This window comes from Coffea arabica, chromosome 10c (assembly GCF_036785885.1).
Source record: "Coffea arabica cultivar ET-39 chromosome 10c, Coffea Arabica ET-39 HiFi, whole genome shotgun sequence".
NCBI classification, from domain to species: domain Eukaryota; kingdom Viridiplantae; phylum Streptophyta; class Magnoliopsida; order Gentianales; family Rubiaceae; genus Coffea; species Coffea arabica.
The window spans coordinates 10,174,579-10,193,633 of NC_092329.1; the positions used below are offsets into that span (position 1 = coordinate 10,174,579).

The following is a 19,055-nucleotide window of genomic DNA, read 5'->3' on the forward strand; positions in this document are numbered from 1 at the left end:
CCACACGGTATCAGAATAATTCAAGTGAACTTGCCAAGTCAATTTGAGGATGAGTGACTTTCTAATGTTGGGGTGGCTTTGCTCAGGGAAGGATCTATATATTGAAATATGGCCTCCTCCAAGAACACCAGAAAAAACTCATCATCCCAAAATTAAATAGCCATCACAGTCCAAAGTTTCCCCAGTGATGAAGCTTGTTCAAATGATACATTTCGTGTTGACGGTGTCCTTAAAGCCAGCTATCACACCAGCAGCAACATACCCTCCTATAGCCAAGGATGGCTGCATTGATACCTCTGGAAAAGTAAAGATCCATTACCCCTTTGGCATGACAGAAGATTGTTATCTTGAGTCGAGACTTTCAGTCAATTGTAACTACTCTTTAATCCTACCATTCTAAGCATATATTTTTTATTTTTTAAAAATTTTTTCTAGTAAAAGAGAATGAAATTTAAGAAGCGGGTGTAGGGAGGAGAGATTTGAACCCAAGCCCTCTAAATCCTGGAACCTCAATCCTAGACCCCTATTTGATAACCCAATTCAATATTTAAACTAAGTGAGTTCATATCTTAACATGTTCAAACGTGTTTGATAAAAAAAAATCGAACTTCTGATTTAATTAAGTGGCATCGAATTTTCTAGATAATTTTTTTTAAAAAAATATAAGTGATAAACTAACCACGTATTACTTAATATAATATATACTCAAATATATCAAATATGGTACTTAACAATTCAATAATTTAACGAATTCTGCCTTCAAAGTTTAAATTTCATATTTTAGTTTTCAAATTTTAATTTTATCTAATACACTCTTAGTCACTAGACTAAAACCTCATAGGCTGAAGCATATATCTTAATTACTTTCATGACATACATTACATCCAAAAACACATTTATGAATTTTTTCTCATATCAAGTGGAAAAAATTTATCGGTTCCCTTATTGTTTTTCACGTGAATAAATGGAAAGACCAGGGTGGACTTGAAAGTCTTCCCTTGCGGAGTCATTATGTCTTTAGCATGAGCAGCCCCGTAAAGACGTGGACCTCAATGTCATCAGCGACTACTGTGACAGCTTCCCCAGTAAACTCCATACACAAATGAAGCTGAAAATTATTGCCCAACAAATAGTCCTTTACGTCTTGACTGCATTCATTTGAAGTCAACCGTCCTATTTGGGGTCTACAGAAGAAGTTTCAATTGTAAAATGCGTAGGCCTTCTGCGCGTTTACTGACTAAGTCTTCCCTTTACTTTTTTTTTTTTTTTTTTTCGTCGAAACGTTAGCTTTTTATATAAATAACCGTAACCTTTACAGTATTTGGACAAAGGTCCAAACAAACGGGCAAGCTGCCCCGCAAGATCACTGATGCCTAGCATCAAGATTGGGATTCACCCATTCTTCATCTATCCAGATGTTTAGAGCATAAATGCTTAGCTTAATACATTCTTGACAGGTGTCGTGCCTGTGCAATAATAAATACCTGTTTAAGAAAAATAAATTTTCTGTGTATAGTAGTAAACAGGGTCGAATCCACAGGGATTGGAAAAAATTCGATTCTTTTTAAATTCGAGACACGGGGGATTTTTATCAGATAAAACTAAAAATAAATAATTAAACAATTTAACTAAAAAATAATTAAACAATTTAACCAAAAATAAATAAATAATTAATACGAATGTAAATGGCAATTAAATAAATAATAAATAAATTCTAGCCAAGGATACAACTACGTAGACACAGTCCATTCATCCGATCATTGATGCAAAGAAGGTTCACTTAATTTTATTAACAGGTTAGTTATAGTCGTCGATAAACTCTAACAACCAGCTTTTCCTTAATTTATTGATAACCAAGGTACGACTATTGATTACCCCTAACCAGGAAATACTCCTAGGTACGACCGTAGAAATTAATTTCCTAATTGCATTAAAAACTAGAAAAGCCTAACCCAAATTAATAACACGCTACGAGGGTTATTTAAATCAGATTGCATGTTCCCCTAGTATGTGAAAATACTAATTGTCACTAATATTAACCAACTAAACAATTACGGATTTAATTGATTAATTTGACAAGAGATTAATAAGTCAAATTGCACATCGGGCCCTTGATATCCAATTAACAAAATAATCCCATGGAAATTAAAATAGAAAACATGCAAATATTAACAAATTAAGGAACACGTAAAATTAATTAGATCTCACAGATATATGGGACTGCGTCGTCGCGTTGATCCTTGACTAGATGAGAAAATTAGCCACGCCTCATAAGAAAATCTTCACACAATTCAATTGAATTTAAAGACATCATCTTTCTTCGATAATTGAGAGAGTGAATAACAAAGCTTTCGGAAGAGAATAAGAAAATTGCACACTAGAATTCAACAAGCCAAAACAACTCCCTATTCTCTCCTCCGGAACATCCCTCGGAGAGAAAACTAAAACTCCTCTTCCCAGACGGAAGAGAAGAAGAAAAACTAACTCCGGAAATGTGCGGCTCTCCCACGCATAAAAACAAGCCAATTCGAAACTTCACTCCACGCTCACAAAAGAAAACATTCCTTCCCTACCTAATCAACTCCACCGAAAACAAAAGCAAAGCCAACTATGGTTTGTCGGTTTCCTTTGACCAAGTGCACAAGTTCACAAATAAGAGAGCAAACCAAAAATGTGTCTTTACACAATGGTCAAGTCTTCACGGTCCCCACCTAATTGAGATGCTGGCCAGTCAAATGCAATTCAATTCCTTTTCATCATAGAAAGAAATGGACGTTGGTTTACACCATGCATGTGGGCCAATTGTATAGAGTTTCACAATAATCTTTTCAGGAAGGTTTCTGCTCCACTTTAATTTGCGGTCCCCACCAATTTTGATATGTTGTCTAGTCAAATTGAATTCCCAAATGCAATTCCATTCTTTCTCGTTGGTTTGCACCCGAATTGTGTAAAGCTTCACAATAATCTTCTCAAGAGGTTTCTGCTCCAATTTCTGAAATTATATCCAAATACCAAATATAAATATATATTGACAATTAAAGCAAATTAAAGCAATATTTGGCAAGAATAAAAAGGAAAATTAACAATAAAATTACTAACAATTAACATCCTATCAATTCCCCCCACACTTAAATCATGCTTGTCCTCAAGCATGAGAACAACTAAATTCAATAATGGCTAACTCTCATTTCATTTACTGCCAAGTTGCGTTTATCCCAAAATCAAGTTTTAGTAGTTAAGTGTCAAGACATATTTCTCCCGGTTAGCTCCTGAAATCATAGACTCGTCCAATTCATAGCTAAGTCGTTTAAGAAATCAAAATATTAAACTAGCAAAAGTTAGCAATTGGGTCAACTGACAACCAAAATCTCAACATTGAAGAACAAGGATCGGCAGGCCAACATGATCATAAGCTTACATATTATTCTTTTTTATATATATATATATATATATATATATATATCTTTTTTTTTCTTTTTTTTTTTTGAATAAATGCTCAGTCCCAAGCTATTCAAGTCTTTTGACGTGAACTCTGACATTTTTAGATGAAAGAGCCCAGTTACTCAACTTTTCACAGCTTCAGGACTACCTACTCATAGATATCACCACTTTTTGACGCGAAAGTCGACACTTGTGGTGAAGACTCCCGGTTACTGGGTGATGACACTAGCGGAGTAGAGCCATTTATTAACCACAATTAAAGCACCAGAATACCAGATAATTAAAGATCATGGCCCACGTCATCTCCTAATATGGAGAACTAAGATCAACAATCGCCCAATCCACACAACAATTGCTAGTAAAATATTTATATTGCCTAAACAATTTAACCACAATTTGCACCAAGTCCTTAAACTCATGATATTCACCAAGATAATATGCTTTTACTTGCCATCTAAACAAAATTCATAGGATAAATCACAACTAGCAATAGAAGAGCGAGTTGCCACATTTATTCATCAAGACAACAATAAGAAAAGCAACAATTTAAAGAAACTCCAATCAAATCCAAATCCCCCCCACACTTAAAATATACATTGCCCTCAATGTAACAAATATATAGAAAAAGTAAGAAGAAGGGCAACGAAACTCCCCTGAAATCGTCAAGACATCGGTGGATTAGCCCCTGGGGTTGATCTGAGTCTCACCATTTTCTCCAAATATCACTCCAATGAATCACCCACAAGTTATACAAATACCCCAACACTTATAGTAAATGCAATCAATAAGCACTTGTGGTTCCAAACTCAACTACTTCAATAAGCAAATTTAAGCATTACAAGCACCTCCTAATTTAACAAACAATCTCAGCAAATTACCCACAATTGGACACAAATTACAGCAATTTAAACACAATTCGACCCAAAATCTCAACAATTGTCTCCAATTGGATAGTTAAATACACACTCAACCAATCCCAATAACCATTCAAATCAACAAACACACGCAGGAAGGAACTCCCCACAATTAAGAAACAACTCAAATGACCAACCAAAGCGCTGATAAATCCAAACTACCAATCAAGACCACAAAATAGTAGAAATTAAAATAGGACCCAAGTGACAAGTAACTCCCAAATCACCTCTAACAATTCTCGAATAAATGAACTGGCATAAGAGCCGTTAAATTTATCCCCACAGATGAAAGAAAAACCTCAAGTAGTCAAAACCCAATCAATGCTCAACAATGTAATTAACACCAGAAAATATCCGCAAATGGAGCAGCAAATAAAATTTATTCTACCCGAAATTAACTCCAGAAAATCCCCAAGTCAAATGAACTGACAGATGTGCCCCAAGACCCAAGGACCAAAAACTCAACAGAGACTCCTAAGCAATTCAACGGAAAAGGGAAAATCAAGCGAATCACTTCCTATTTTCATTCATAAAGAAACCCAAGAACAAAATCACCTCCCAAGCGATCTGGTTGAGTTTGGACAGTGAGATCGAAGTGTGAGGTAGAGGGAGAGCTAACGGTGTGGGCTGGTGGTGGTAGCGCAAGGAGAGCTGGTGGAGGTGGCGGCGCGTGCTGGGGTTGAAGTCCGTGGGCTTCAGGTGGTAGGCAGCGGAGCTTGGGCAGTCGTAGCTGGTGCAGTGGCAGCTAGGGGGCTCAAAGTGAAGTGGAGAAGAGCTGGTGGTGTGGGTTGGTAGTGGAGCTTCAGTGGTGAAGCCTGCTTGGGGTTGTTGGTGGAGAATGAAGGAAGATCTCCACGTGGCTGTGGAGCTGGTTGTGGGTAGAGAGCTGGACTGCCGTGGGTTTCAGGCAGCAGTCGGCTGCAGCTATGGACAGGGAGGAGGAAATGCGCACAGCTCTGGGGTGGTGGTGATGGAAGAAGCAGCAGGCAGCGGCTTAGCAGGGAAGCTGTGCGTCGTGTGTATGCGAGCTGGTGGTGCGACACGCGCGAGCAACGAGCAGCGTGAGCTGAACTGAGCTGAGCTAAGAGAGAGAGAGAGCTGAGATGCTGTGGAGAGCAGCGCTGTTCATGGCTGTCCGTGAGCTGGGTTGCTCAAGGCTGTGGGCTGCTGATGTGGAGCTTGGGTTGCAGGAGGTTGACGCGAGCTGGTTGTCGTGCGGTGTGAAGAGAGAGAGAAGAGGGAGGCGGTGAGGAGCTGGATGGGTGGTGGACAGTGGTGGCGATGGAGGTGAGGCGCACGAAGTGGAGAATAGAGGTTGGCGGAGAGCGCGAGGAAGAAGAAAACACGGACAGCGGGAAGAAGAAGAAAGAAAAGAAAAAGAAAGAAAGAAAAAGAAAAGAAAGAAAAGAGAAAAAGAAAGGAAAAAAAATAGTTTTTGATCTTACAGTTTTTTTTTTTAAATTCAGAATTGAATTGCGGAAAAACTAAAACAAATGTTAAGAAGGAAAATAACAGCATTTTGATTTTTTTTTTTTAGTTCGTCAAACATGGCGTGAGCATGCCAAGATTAGAAAACATTCTCTGTCCTTGAGAATCAGTTTTTGAACATTAATACGTGCCCTCTCCTCGTGGGCACGCCAAGATTCCACTTCCGAATGTTGAGATTTTACTAACATGGCGTGGGCATGTCATGTTTTAGAAACATCCTCTGACCTTGAAGTTGGAATTTGTAAGATTAATGCGTGCCCTCTCTGTGCGGGTACGCCATGATCACCTGTCCTGATCATAGTAGAGAAAATATCAAGTTTAAGCAATACCCAAATGAGAAACGACATATTTAACGAATTGAACAACAAAAACCAACAAAATCAAAAATTGGGTTGCCTCCCAAAAGCGCCTTTCTTTAACGTCTTTGGCTAGACGGAGTCCAGAACTTGCTTAAACTAAGCAAATCGGGTCTTCCAGTTGCATCATCTCCACCCGTTCAATTGGAAATCCTTCATAATACGGCTTGAGACGGTGACCATTCACCACAAATTTCTTCTCCGTTTTCAAACTTTGGATCTCTACTGCACCTTAATGAAAGACATTAGTCACAACAAAAGGGCCAATCCAACGAGAACGTAATTTACCTGGAAATAGTTTCAATTTGGAGTGGTATAGTAAAACTTTTTGCCCGCAGACGAATGTCTTCCTAGAGATCTGTTGATCATGAAAGATCCGATTCTTCTCTTTATAGATCACTGCATTCTCGTATGCTTCATTTCGGATTTCTTCCAACTCTTGTAATTGCAACTTCCTTTGAATTCCGCCCTCCTCGATATCCATATTGCATTGCTTGACCGCCCAAAACGCTCTATGCTCAAACTCTACCGGGAGATGACATGGTTTTCCAAATACCAATCGGTAAGGGGACATGCCAATAGGTGTCTTGTATGCCGTCCTATATGCCCATAGTGCATCCTCTAGTCTCACACTCCAATCCTTCCTATCGGGTCGGACCATCTTTTCTAGAATTGATTTGATCTCTCGGTTCGATGCTTCCGCCTGACCATTTGTCTGAGGATGGTAGGATGTAGAGACTTTGTGCAATACACCATATCTCCTAAAAATTGCAGCTATCATTTTGTTGCAGAAATGAGTACCCCGATCACTTACAATTGCTCGCGGCATCCCAAAGCGAACAAAAATATTAGACTTAACGAATTCTGCAACCACTTTGGAATCATTAGTGCGGGTGGCCTTTGCTTCTACCCACTTCGAAACATAATCTACAGCAAGCAATATATACAAAAAACCAAAGGACGAAGGAAAAGGACCCATAAAATCAATGCCCCAAACGTCAAAAATTTCAACAAAAATCATTGGGGTTTGAATCATTTGATCCCTACGAGAGATATTACCCACTCTTTGACACTTATCACATGACTTACAAAATGAGTAGGCATCCTTGAATAGAGTTGGCCAATAGAATCCACTCTCTAGCACCTTACGAGCCGTTCTCTTTGGTCCAAAGTGACATCCACATGCAAAAGAGTGACAATAGGCTAAAATAGATTGAAATTCAGCTTCACTTACACATCTACGGATGATTTGATCGGCGCCCCGCTTCCAGAGGTAAGAATCATCCCAAATGTAAGACTTTGCATCACTTTTCAACTTGTCTCTCTTTGCCTTAGGCTATCCTGTAGGAAATTTGTCGGTGACTAGAAAATTAACAATATCTGCATACCAAGGCAAAGATGAATTAATAGAAAATAAATGCTCCTCGGGGAATGCTTCTCTCAGTGGGATGTCATCTTCGACGACTTGTACTCGACTCAAGTGATCTGCTACCAGATTCTCCGCCCCTTTCTTATCTCGGATCTCCAGGTTGAACTCTTGTAGCAACAATATCCACCGTATCAATCGCGGTTTTGCCTCTTTTTTGGTCAACAGATACCGCAAAGCTGCATGATCAGAAAAAATAATAACTTTAGCACCAAGTAAATAAGACCGAAATTTTTCTAAGGCAAAAACAACTGCTAAAAGCTCCTTTTCGGTGGTTGAATAGTTCAATTGAGATCCGTTCAAGGCTCGAGATGCGTAGTAGATAGCATGAGCTGCCTTTCCTACTCTTTGACCCAATACCGCACCCACTGCATAGTCACTGGCATCGCACATGATCTCGAATGGGAGGTTCCAGTCAGAGGGTTGGATAATAGGTGAGGTGGTCAATAACTCCTTTAACTTATTGAATGCCCCCTTACATGTTTCATCAAATTCGAAGGATACATCCTTTTGCAAAAGTTGGAACAAAGGTGCTCCAATTTTCGAGAAATCCTTGATGAACCTTCTATAGAAACCTGCGTGACCCAAGAAGGAACGAACTTCCCGCACAGTCGCGGGGTAAGGTAAAGTAGATATAACATCTATTTTTGCCTTATCAACATCAATACCTGTAGATGATACAACATGACCCAAAACTATCCCGTGTTCAACCATAAAATGACATTTTTCCCAATTAAGCACGAGATTAGTTTCTATACACCTTACTAAGATCAATTTCAGGTTATCTAGACAGTTTTCAAAACTTTCATCATATACACTGAAATCGTCCATGAAAACCTCAATAATCTTCTCAACATATTCTGAAAAGATACTTACCATGCATCTTTGGAAGGTAGCAGGTGCATTACACAATCCAAATGGCATCTTTCGGTATGCAAATGTTCCAAATGGGCAGGTGAAAGTAGTCTTCTCTTGATCCTCGGGTGCGATGGCAATTTGAAAATAACCTGAAAATCCATCCAAGAAACAATAGTAAACCCGACATGCTAATCGCTCCACCATTTGGTCAATGAAAGGGAGGGGGAAATGGTCCTTTTTCGTGACGGCATTTAGCTTTCGGTAATCGATACACTGTCGCCATTCGGTGGGCTTTCGAATTGGTACGAGCTCACCCTCTTGGTTTGATTCTACCGTCACCGCCTTCTTCGGGACCACCTGTACTGGACTTACCCACGGGTTATCTGATATTGCAAATATAATTCCAACGTCCAGCAGTTTTAAAATCTCTTTCTTTACGACCTCCATCATGAGAGGATTTAATCTCCGTTGAGCTTGCCGTACGGGTTTAGCATTCTCCTCGAGTCGAATTCGGTGCATACACACCACGGGGCTAATTCCCTTGATATCGGCGATGGTCCATCCTATCGCCTGCTTATGTTCCCTAAGAACTCGAAGTAGTTTCTCTTCTTGAACCTTTGATAAACCCGCGGAGATGATCACTGGAAGTGTCTCCCCTTCACCTAAGTATACATACTTTAGGTGTTTCGGCAGTGATTTTAGTTCCAAGACAGGTGCCTGCACCACAGATGGAAGTAACCTTTTGTGAGGTTTAGGTATAAAAATGGGTGCGAGGTCATACCTTGTCTTCGTGGTTGGTAACGTTTGCAATGATCCAATCACGCATTTAAGCTCTTCACTCAACTCTACTCCAGAGGTCGTTTCGGACTCGAAGTGCCTGGTCAGAACGACCTCTAGCTCATCCCTGCCTTCAATTTCAAAAACCTCCTGTATAGCAGCGTCAATAACATTTATCGAGAAAACAGAGCCAACATTTGAATCGGATGGATATTTCATGGTCTCAAAGATGTTAAAGTGAACAATCTCACCATCAAATTTCATAGACAAAGTACCCTTATTAACATCAATTTTGGTTCGGGCTGTGCTAAAAAAGGGTCTGCCTAACAACAAAGGTGACGGATCACGGGAGTGTTCATCCTCCATGTCGAGCACATAAAAATCAGATGGAAAAACCAATTCATTAATTTTTACCAAAACATCTTCAATCAACCCGTCAGGGTATGCATTGGTCCTGTCAGCTAATTGGATTATTATCCCAGTCTCTTTCAAAGGGCCTAAGTTCAATGAAGCAGAAATGGACTTTGGCATGACATTAATCGAGGCTCCTAGGTCTAACATGGCCTTTCCAATCAAAATATTACCTATCCTACAAGAAATAGTAAACATACCTGGATCTCCGCATTTCGGTGGAAGCTTTCTTTGTAGAATTGCTGAAACATTCTCCCCAACTATAACTCGTTCATTTCCCTTCAACCGCTTGCGGTTGGCACACAGGTCCCTCAAAAATTTTGCGTACCTGGGTACTTGTTCAATCGCATCCAGTAGGGGTATGTTGATCTCCACCTTGCGAAAGATCTCCAGGACCTCTTTTTCCTTGTCTTGCTTCTTTGGTTTCTCTAACCTGCTAGGAAAGGGAGGTGGATTAGTTTTAGTTGTAGGAATTGGGTTCGAGGGTACCTTTGCATTTTTGTTGTCTGTGCCCTCCTCTTCCAATTCTTTCTCAATCCGTTTTTCGTCCTTGTCTTTAGGAATCACCGGTTTGGGTCCTTGAACTTCCTTGCCACTCCTTAAGGTCATTGCGCTTACATTCTTTGGATTTGCCTCAGGTTGAGATGGCAACTTTCCTTGAATTTGGAACTCCAAACGGTTGATTGTTATAGCCATTTGATTCATTTGATTTTGCAATGATTGCACCTGTCCCAATTGATTTCTCATGCTTTGCAGGTCTGAATCCGTCTTTTGTTGGTTAGCAAGTAATTGCTTCATCATCTCTTCCATGGACGGACTTGAGTTTGAAGAGGATGGTGGTGGTGGTGGGCGAGGATGATACTGCTGTTGGTGCCCTTGTGATCTATTTGGCACAAAGTTAGACTGCCTATTTCCTCCATAGCTAAGGTTGGGGTGATCCCTCCAACCAGGATTGTAGGTGTTTGAGTACGGGTCGTACTGCTTTCTTAGCGCGGGCACGTGGCCAGCCATGTTCACCTGTTCTGCCGTTTCTTCTTGAACCAGTGGACACATTTCCGTAGGATGACCCACGGCAGTGCACACCCCACACACTTTGGCTTGTGAAGCACTCCCCACAGCTAATTGTCTTACGAAAGATGTTAATTCGGAGATCTGCTGTTGGATAGAGGACGTTTCCACCTCATTCACCCTACGCGTCGGGATGTCTTCTCTTGAACCAAACTGCTGTGAGTTCTCAGCCATCCCTTCAATCAACTCCCATGCTCCTCGAGGGGTTTTGTTCACCAACGCCCCTCCACTTGCAGCATCGATTATGCTTCTGTCCCTGAAAAGCAACCCCTCATAGAAATATTGAATAAGCAGTTGCTCACTTATCTGATGCTGAGGGCATTTGGTGCACAGTTTCTTAAATCTCTCCCAGTACTCATAGAGAGACTCGCTAGGGTGTTGTTTGATACCACATATCTCTTTCCTTAGGCTCGCAGCTCAAGACGCCGGAAAGTACTTGTCCAGAAATTTTTTCTTCAATTGGTCCCACGTGGTGATACTACCAGGCGGTAGGTAGTAGAGCCAGTCTTTTGCGGAGTCTTTCAAAGAGAAGGGGAAGGCCCTCATCTTTATTTGCTCTTCTGTAATTCCCGGGGGTTTCATACTGTTGCAAACGACGTCGAACTCTTGCAAGTGCTTGTAGGGCTCCTCGCCTGGTAGACCATGGAAAGATGGCAAGAGATGAATTAGACCAGATTTTAGTTCAAAGGGAGTGTCATCATTTAAATTTGGAAAAGTAATGCACAAGGGCTGCTGATTTAAATCAGGAGCAGCCAACTCCCTTAGTGTTCGTGCATTTGCCATAGTGACTTTCTCTTGGTCTGAATCACTCGAATTGTCACCAGACAAATTTGTCGGCTCAACCTCTGGATCAAGTCCCTGAGGTGCAATACCGTATTGCTCTTCTCTGAGCTACCTGGTTTCTTTCCTCGTTTTACGCGCGGTCTTCTCTACTTCAAGGTCGAAAATTAATTCGCCTGTACGAGAAGAACGAGGCATAAACTAGAAAAATACCAGAAAATTAGAACAAAAATGAACTTAAAAAGAAACAAATAATTAACGCCAGTCCCCGGCAACGGCGCCAAAAATTGACAGGTGTCGTGCCTGTGCAATAATAAATACCTGCTTAAGAAAAATAAATTTTCTGTGTATAGTAGTAAGCAGGGTCGAATCCACAGGGACTAGAAAAAATTCGATTCTTTTTAAATTCGAGACACGAGGGATTTTTATCAGATAAAACTAAAAATAAATAATTAAACAATTTAACTAAAAAATAATTAAACAATTTAACCAAAAATAAATAAATAATTAATACGAATGTAAATGGAAATTAAATAAATAATAAATAAATTCTAGCCAAGGATACAACTACGTAGACACAGTCCATTCATCCGATCATTGATGCAAAGAAGGTTCACTTAATTTTATTAACAGGTTAGTTATAGTCGTCGATAAGCTCTAACGACCAGCTTTTCCTTAATTTATTGATAACCAAGGTACGACCATTGATTACCCCTAACCAGGAAATACTCCTAGGTACGACCGTAGAAATTAATTTCCTAATTGCATTAAAAACTAGAAAAGCCTAACCCAAATTAATAACACGCTACGAGGGTTATTTAAATCAGATTGTATGTTCCCCTAGTATGTGAAAATACTAATTGTCACTAATATTAACCAACTAAACAATTACGGATTTAATTGATTAATTTGACAAGAGATTAATAAGTCAAATTGCACATCGGGCCCTTGATATCCAATTAACAAAATAATCCCATGGAAATTAAAATAGAAAACATGCAAATATTAACAAATTAAGGAACACGTAAAATTAATTAAATCTCACAGATATATGGGACTGCGTCGTCGCGTTGATCCTTGACTAGATGAGAAAATTAGCCACGCCTCATAAGAAAATCTTCACACAATTCAATTGAATTTAAAGACATCATCTTTCTTCGATAATTGAGAGAGTGAATAACAAAGCTTTCGGAAGAGAATAAGAAAATTGCACACTAGAATTCAACAAGCCAAAACAACTCCCTATTCTCTCCTCCGGAACATCCCTCGAAGAGAAAACTAAAACTCCTCTTCCCAGACGGAAGAGAAGAAGAAAAACTAACTCCGGAAATGTGCGGCTCTCCCACGCATAAAAACAAGCCAATTCGAAACTTCACTCCACGCTCACAAAAGAAAACATTCCTTCCCTACCTAATCAACTCCACCGAAAACAAAAGCAAAGCCAACTATGGTTTGTCGGTTTCCTTTGACCAAGTGCACAAGTTCACAAATAAGAGAGCAAACCAAAAATGTGTTTTTACACAATGGTCAATTCTTCACGGTCCCCACCTAATTGAGATGTTGGCCAGTCAAATGCAATTCAATTCCTTTTCATCATAGAAAGAAATGGACGTTGGTTTACACCATGCATATGGGCCAATTGTATAGAGTTTCACAATAATCTTCTCAAGAAGGTTTCTGCTCCACTTTAATTTGCGGTCCCCACCAATTTTGATATGTTGTCTAGCCAAATTGAATTCCCAAATGCAATTCCATTCTTTCTCGTTGGTTTGCACCAGAATTGTGTAAAGTTTCACAATAATCTTCTCAAGAGGTTTCTGCTCCAATTTCTGAAATTATATCCAAATACCAAATATAAATATATATTGACAATTAAAGCAAATTAAAGCAATATTTGGCAAGAATAAAAAGGAAAATTAACAATAAAATTACTAACAATTAACATCCTATCAATTCTAATTTCCTAGAGTTGGCAAAAAAGATGGAGCACTGATGAAACAAGGTACAGATTGATCTAATGTCCTCTATTAATGTAGTCATCTGCTGATTGTTGAGCCTTGCTCCCTTAATGGCATCTACCACCTTGCGGTTGTCCAGTTCCATTCTGATGTTCCTCCAGCCTTGACTTCCAGCTTTCAGTAGAGCTAGCCTAACTGCAACAACCTGGTCTTGTAAGGTGTCGCCTGATAACCATTCTCTTAGTGCCCAAATTGCTTGCAATCTTCCCATGTTGTCTGTTGCTGAGATTCCAATCCCTACTGCTGCTTGCCTTTTGTCCTGACTGGTGTGGATCTTTAATATCAATCCAGCATGGCTCTCATTTTGATCTTGGTCATTCCATTGCTGTAGCTCTGTTTCTTGAGTGCTCTTCCTTGAATCTTTCCCTTTGTTAGCTTTCTCAAATTCTATCCATTCCTTCAGCGCCTTCTCAATTACCTTGGAAGGCTCCTTTTCCTTATGGTTAAACTCTCTATCGTTCTTAGCTTTCCATATCTGCCAGAGTATGTTTATGGTGAGATTGACTTGATCCTTAACACCTCTGCTGTCTTGAGCTTCCTGAATTGCTATCCACCATTTTGTAAAGCAGCCTGATAGATGTGCTATTCCATCCCATTGTACTGGTGCCAATTTCCAGATTTCCATAGCCCTATTGCATTGGAACAACATGTGCTCAATGGTTTCTTCCTTCTCCCCACATCCAGTACATATGGGATGTCCTTGCCTTGTTCTAGTATAGATTGTCTCTCTGACTGGGATACCATTGTGCAGGCATTTCCAAACAAAAACTTTCATTTTCTGACTTACATTCTGCTGCCACAATGAATTCCAGATTCTAGGATTGGTTCCTTCATAGCTTGTTCCAGCTTCTTTCCGCATTCTTGATCTCTCTGCTTCTGTTTCCTTCATCCAAATCTTATATCCAGATTGAACCGAGTACTGACCATTTTGAGAATGCTTCCACCAGTAGCTGTCCTCTATTCCAGTCATACTTATTGGTATGCTTAGTATTCTCTCAGCATCTTGTGGATTGAAAGTTTTGAATACCAGCACTCTATTCCATCTGTTATTCCTGATCAGTTCAGAGACATACTCCAGTTGACACCCCTGTGGTTGAACTGATGTTGGTCTTCCTTCAGGTCTATCTGGAATCCAGTTGTCCCACCAAATTCTGGTTCCTTTTCCGTTGCCAATTTTCCTCCTAATTCCTGCTTGCATATCCTTTCTGATATCTGCTAAACTCTGCCAGATCCAAGATGCATTCTGAGGCACCTTGCATTTGAAAATAGATTGCTTGGGGTAGTACTTTCCTTTTAACACTTTACTAACTAACAAATTTGGTTGCGTTATCAGTTTCCAAACTTGTTTAGCCAGAAGAGCTTTGTTAAACAGTTGCAGATCTTTGAACCCCATCCCTCCCTTGCTTCTTTTCTCTGTCATCTTCTTCCAGCTTATCCAGTGAAGCTTTTTCTTACCATCAGTATCACCCCACCAATAGTCTGCCATTTTCGAGCTTATTTCTCTGCACAGCTTTGAATTTAGTCTGAAACAGGACATTGTGTAGGCAGGCATGGCCATTGCCACAGCTTTGAGCGTAATCTCTTTCCCTGCCTGGCTCAGAAGCTTATTTTTCCATCCTTGCAGTTTCTTATCTATAGAGTTCCTTATGAATCCAAAAACCTGGCTCTTAGATTTTGTAATAATCATGGGCAGTCCCAGGTATTTGCCTTGCTCTACCTGTTTAATTGACCCCAGCGCCTGACAAACCTCATTCCTCACATCTGGCATTGTATTTTTGCTAAAGAACACTGATGACTTTTCCAAGTTAATAAGCTGCCCAGTTGCCTCTTCATACTCTTTAAGTATCATGATCAGTTTCTCAGCGGCCGGATTGTGACGTGTCACAGCCGGTCAGCTTTGACCGGCTGCCTTTTTCTTCCCTATTATCTCATTGTTTTGCCAAAAATATCTCATTTTTCTTCCCCTGCTCAACCGAGCTTCATAGAGAGAAAACTCCCAAATTTCCTAATTTCAATCTTTGCCCAAAATCTTGAGTTTTAACCAATGGTTTTGGAAGCTACTCCACACAAGGGTGCACTATGGTGGTTTAAAGCTTTTGGTGGATTGGTTTTGAAGGGGAAGCTTTAGTTTGGTAGCTCTCTTGAATTTGAGGTGAGTTGATTATACAAGTTATTTTTGGTTCTAGTAATGGATAATTAATGGTTTGTGGTGGACATGTGGGTTATTTTGTGGAGTATTTCATGGGTTTATGGAAATTATGGTGAATTTCTGATTTATTGGGTATTTTTCTGATTTAATATGGTTATGGTTCATTAGCCTTGGTTTGATAGTTTTAAATGATGTTAAATGGAGCTCTTGTGCATTAATTGCGGTTGTTTGCGGTAAATTTACGTTTGTGGTGTAATTTCCGGTTTCTAGGGTTTTGATTTGGGAATTTTCAATGGTTGGCCTATAAGCTTTTGATTGGCTTTGATTGAAGGAAATTATGGTTTAATTGAATGTATGATATTGATTATGAATAAAATGGGTGACTGTGGTTAATTGGTATGAGAATTGGTATTTGAATGGTAGGTTGGAAATGTGTAAAATTAAGGGGTTATGCCGCCCAATTCGTGAGAATATGTGTTTGTTTTGCATTTGAATTGATCTTACTTCATTTTATGGAAATTCTTGTGATTTGGACATTAGGAGGATTAAGTTCCATATTAGTGACAGGGTAATTTCAGTTTTTCCCCTGTTTCTAGACTGAACTTGGACTGTCTTTTTCTCTGTGCTTTGGACCGAACCAGCTTTTGCTCAAAACATGAAAGTTGTACGTATATGAGTTGACTACTTGCCTGCAAAATTTCAGATTGATCGGAGTACTGTAACTTGTGAAATGACTGAATTGCCCCTGACTGTTCATAGACCCTGTTTTATGGACAGTTTTCTGTCCTCTTCTAGATTTCGATATTTGACCCTGAAAATGTATAATTTGGCCTTGGAGGTCTTCATAAGAAATGTTGGTTTATGTTTTAGCTTCGTAACGCCATAAGATTTGTGTCCACCGGATAAGCGTAGTTTCACTTGTGATTAAAATGCCAAAAGGTGGCAGGAACTTGTTAAGTTAGAATTCCTTTTATTTGACCTGCTATTTGTAATTTAGGACTCCGACTTGAACAAGCCAATGAGGTACGATGGATGGTTCCTGAGCTGTGTTTGGGTGAGTGAACCTTAACTATTACTCCGAAAGTTACTTTTGAAATAATTCTTGCATTGGTTACACGACTGCATCTCATTGTGTATGTGTGTGTGCCATAACATTTTGGCTCCGATGAGATCTTGGGAAAATCTTGTGCTTAGAACCAATGTCTCCACTACTGTTTGCGCATTTCTTGGAGCACGATGGCTCCTTATACCTGTTTATCTGTTACTTGATCTAAGGGAGCGTTGGATATCTAAGTACAGGGATTTCACTGGCTTCAAAGAGCATCATACGTACATTTGATCGCTAGTTCATGATATCCATTAAATGCTTTATTGTGGAAAATATTTGATTACTGATTTTACTGTTCACTCGCTGAGCTTATAGCTCACCCCCAAATGTTTTTCTTCTCCCCACAGGGATCGAGGCCAAGGAAGCGCTTGTATTACGTTATATGTATGACCGGATGGCATGTAACTTGTATAGTTTAGATTTGGGTTCGTTTGTGTAATTGTTGGATTAGGGTGACTGTTTGGAAATTGGAATGGATGGATTATACCATGTACGATTTGAATTTGGATTGCCTCTTGTGTAATAGCTTAGTGTTAGGGTTTGTATTAATTGATTGGACTTGAATGGATGTACGTGTACATTCAGCTGCGTTTGTGATATGTAATTCTTGAAGGATTTAATGTAAAATACAAGATTTATATTATAATTTATTGGAGAACTGTAGTGATTGATCGAGTCCTGGCGAGAGCTGGGCAGGCGGCCCGTTGACCCCTCTGGTTCGCCTTAGGGGAAAATGGGGTCGTTACATTACTCATTTCCTTTATGGTATAATTGGAGATTATTACATGTGCTTAATACTTGGGAGTTTCTAGACTTTTATGATTATTACATGTGCTCAATTTTTTTGAAGATGTCAACGATCGAGTTCCTTGAACCTGTATAATTAGGAGCAAGAAAATTATTTTGAGTTTAAAGTAAACTTCAAGATTATGTTCATTTTCTTTTATCTTCATTTTTCATTTCTATGGGTTGAAATTAACTTGAAAGAACTATTTTAATATGTGTGATGCCCAGTGCTTTAAGATGCCTCCTTACAGTCCTGGAAGATACTTGTGATGGGTCACTCAAGGTATGCCAAGAGAGATTGTATGATAGATCATGATTCCCGGATGGCAACGAGCTAAGGGAGAAACCTAATGCTCTCTCCTTATAAGAAGAAAACTTCAACCAATCTTGGGAAAGCAGAGATATTCGAGCCATCAGAGGAGTCATTGATCCTTTGAATCTGGGTAAAGACAGACCAGCACTAATCTTATCATAGTAGTCCATTTTTTGTTAAAAGATTTTGTGTTTAGTTTATCTAACAACTTTGAATAGCTTGCTTGATGTGTAAGAAGAAAGGAAAGATAATCATCATGGACATCCGATGCTTTTGCAACATGAAATTTGCGCCTAACTAGGATTTTTTTGCCTTCTATTGGTAATTTTGGCAAGTCTAGCATTTTTATCTAGTTATTTGTGCTTTAAAATGTTGGTAGAATATAATTGTTGACTATTGTAATTTCATTCGAATTTCTCTCTTGTGTAAAATGTCTCTATAGAAAGATTGTGTGTACTGTATTAATTTGTCCATCCAAATAGGTGATAATTGAGTAAAAAGAAGGGAAAGATACTCATAATGGACTTTCTTCCTTCATCATTGCAAAATATTGTTTCTAATTGGTTCATTGCCTAATATTTGTCTTTAAATGGCTGTCTTGGTACTGTGGAATCCATTTTAGGATATCGTTCCCGGGGTAGCATCTTCAAAGTCCTTGCATTCTTCTAAAGTTGAAACTGAGAAGAAAGACACCAAGCAGAAAGCTACAAAGTAAGTTTCCTTGCCTCCCTTTTGTATGATTAATTGCTGTCTTTAAGGTATATTACAATTTATATAATTTAACTGTTTGTTGCAGCCATGTTTTTTGGGTGCTTGCTATAGAAAGTTGAACTTGCTTTCATTTGGAGAAGAAGCAGAAGAGGAGGAGAAGGAATTGGCTCATGTCAAGACCCAGATTAAGAGCATGGTTCAAAGTCGCGGTCGCGGTCATAGTCGCGGCCCAGAACGTTCCACATCGATCTCGATATATCAATCGCAGTCTCGCTGAGACGCAAATTTTTAAGCATTTAATATTTTAAAAATTGTTAATAATATAACAAAAAGTATGCTAAACAAAAATAATAAAAAAAGCAGAAGAAAATTTGTAAAATGTACTATTTTTATACATATTAAACACAATAAGTACTTTTAATCATTTAGTACAATGGCATCTAAAAAGAAA

The 19,055-nt window shown here is 39.2% G+C and overlaps 1 non-coding gene across 1 annotated transcript; it reads left to right on the forward strand.

Moving 5' to 3' along the window:
* The first annotated feature begins 11,043 nt into the window (after positions 1-11,043).
* Positions 11,044-11,150, forward strand: LOC140016352 (small nucleolar RNA R71). The gene has a single exon (XR_011822746.1). It is a non-coding gene; the product is annotated as a small nucleolar RNA R71 (small nucleolar RNA).
* Positions 11,151-19,055: the final 7,905 nt, after the last annotated feature.